At 53.7% G+C, this 2,175-nt stretch overlaps 1 protein-coding gene across 7 annotated transcripts in view; it reads left to right on the top strand.

Annotated features, from left to right (window-relative positions):
* The window catches only part of RAPGEF1 (Rap guanine nucleotide exchange factor 1), a 136,090-nt gene that overhangs the window by 93,765 nt on the left and 40,150 nt on the right, over nt 1–2,175 (top strand). The gene's annotated exons all lie outside the window — the stretch shown is intronic.

Genomic DNA, 2,175 nt, shown 5'->3' with positions numbered 1-2,175 from the left:
TGTGTGTGTGTGTGTGTGTGTGTGTAACAGCAGCTCCATATGAGTACTAATTATTAGTCTTTACTCTTAGTCTGTGTATCAAAGAGCAGTCCGTTCTCCCAAGATCGTTATGTACATTGCGCAGGTCCTAAGCTAGGAGCCTCCTTCTACTACCCTGAGAAGGGAAAGGCAACATGATTCCAGGAAATGTATCTAACAGGTGCCCACCTTGGCCCAGACTCTGCTGGGGGGATAGAGGGTCCTAAGTGGGGGTCCACTTGGTCCATGTGAATGGGGCTGGAAACTGGGCTCAGGCTTAGCCCATCTCTCCCTGCTTCATAGAAATGGCAGGAGGGCATGCTGTGCGGTCAGCTCCAGGGTCTGGATTCTTCACCTGGACCTGCTTCTGTGGGTGGTGATGCTCAGATCCTTAACCCTGAAAACCAGCCAATGCTGTGTTCACAGATTCCCCCACCTGAGGGCTGAGGATCCCTCCCCCCTCCCCCGGCCCCCCCTCGGTGAGAAGGTGACTGAGAGAATGAGCTCACTCAGCTGGAACAGCTGAGCTCTTTGTTCTGCTGACTTCTCACCTCCCCAGGCTGGTGAGGGCCCTGCTGCTGGTGGCTGTCCTTTGAAGCCTCTTTGTTGGTGCTGCTGGGCCACAGCCCAGCCTGCCCACTGGGTGGCTAAGTTGTTGCAGGCAGCTCCACCAAGAGGCAGTGTCTTAGGCAGAGACTGCAGGGATGGGAAGCACAGGGGTGTCTGGGGGCTTTGGGGAGGAAAGGGGATAGCCCAAATGTTTTCACAGTAGGCACTGTGTTCCTCCCCATCTGTCCCATTCGCTAGGATACGGCACAGGCTTCAGCTGGAAGGAGGGAGGAGCTGACTTGCTTGCACACCCGATGGGTGCTTCACTAGCTGTCTCCCAGGGGCTCACGACTGGTAAAACCATGTCTGGTTTCACAAGTCACTGGGGACAAATGCGGAAGGGCTTATGGTCTGTCCATTCCTTCATTGGACAAATATGCATGTGTGCCAGGCACCGACGTTGTGCCAGTGACCAGCACAGACCCTGTCCCTGACCACAGTGTCAGCTCTTGAGGAAATCCCCCCAAACCCACTGCCGTCCTGTTGATTCCAACTCACAGTGACCCTATGTAACGTTTCCAACACTACAAATCCTTGTGAGAGTAGACTAAGGTGACCAGACGTCCCGCTTTTGGCGGGACAGTCCCGATTTTTAACAATTTGTCTTGCATCCCGTGGCGTTTTTAAAAAGTCCTGATTTTTTGAAAGAATGCACGACAAGCTAGGGTATATGGTTTTCGGCTGCCATGTGACTATTTCCCCAAGATATGAGTTTTATCAATGGTGTCCCACTTTTGTTCCGCTTTACCAATGTTAAAATCTGGTCACCTTAGAGTAGACATCCTCATCTTTCTCCCACAGAGCCATAGGAGGGGGGGAGCAGGTTGAACTTATGGTTAGCAGCCTGTTGCTTATCCCACAGTGCCTCTTGACGGGGAGACAGGAAATCCTCTTGGATCCACGTTCAAAATCCTCATACATCCTGAACCAAACTCTCTCTCAACTTCTCCAACACTCCCTCTGTGCTCTCTTCACCTGAACCTCCACTGCCGCCCCAGTATGGTTTTCTTAGATGTCAGTCAGGTCCAGCACACCATTGAGCAGGTGTCCGCCAGGGTCTGAATAAAACCTGCTTCCTTGCTCTGTTCACACAGCCCCTGAGCTGGCCCCTGCCTGGTGGCGCTGAACCCGGCCTTCACCTGATTGGCAGTCCCATCGCACCCCACTGCTCTGTCCTTTAGGGGACTCAATTTCTCCCTGCAGTCCACCTTCCCTGAGCAGAACGTGAGCTCCGCAGGCAGAGGATTTGCCTTGCTGGCCACTGTGTGGTCCCACAGTGGAGTCAGTGCTCCCACAGACTAGCTGCTCAGTAAAGTGGGAGGCCAGCAGAAGTCCACAGTTGACTAAGGACAAACCAGGGAAGTACTAGGGAGGAAACAAACGAGGGGCCCAGCTGGAGGCTAATGGGAAGGGGGCTTGTCCTGCTAAGCCTGCAGTGGGCCCTCTGGCTGAAGTCCCAAAGGAAGAGTCAGCCTCCTGAGGGTCACAGGAAGAGGATGTGCAAGGCTCTGTCCCAGGAGCTGAGAGAAGATAGTGTAGGAGAGCAGT

The sequence above is a fragment of the Echinops telfairi genome, unplaced genomic scaffold, assembly GCF_000313985.2.
Source record: "Echinops telfairi isolate 266 unplaced genomic scaffold, ASM31398v2 ScPeMD7_22;HRSCAF=79, whole genome shotgun sequence".
Lineage (NCBI taxonomy): Eukaryota > Metazoa > Chordata > Mammalia > Afrosoricida > Tenrecidae > Echinops > Echinops telfairi.
This window is presented reverse-complemented; position numbering and strand designations above follow the sequence as displayed.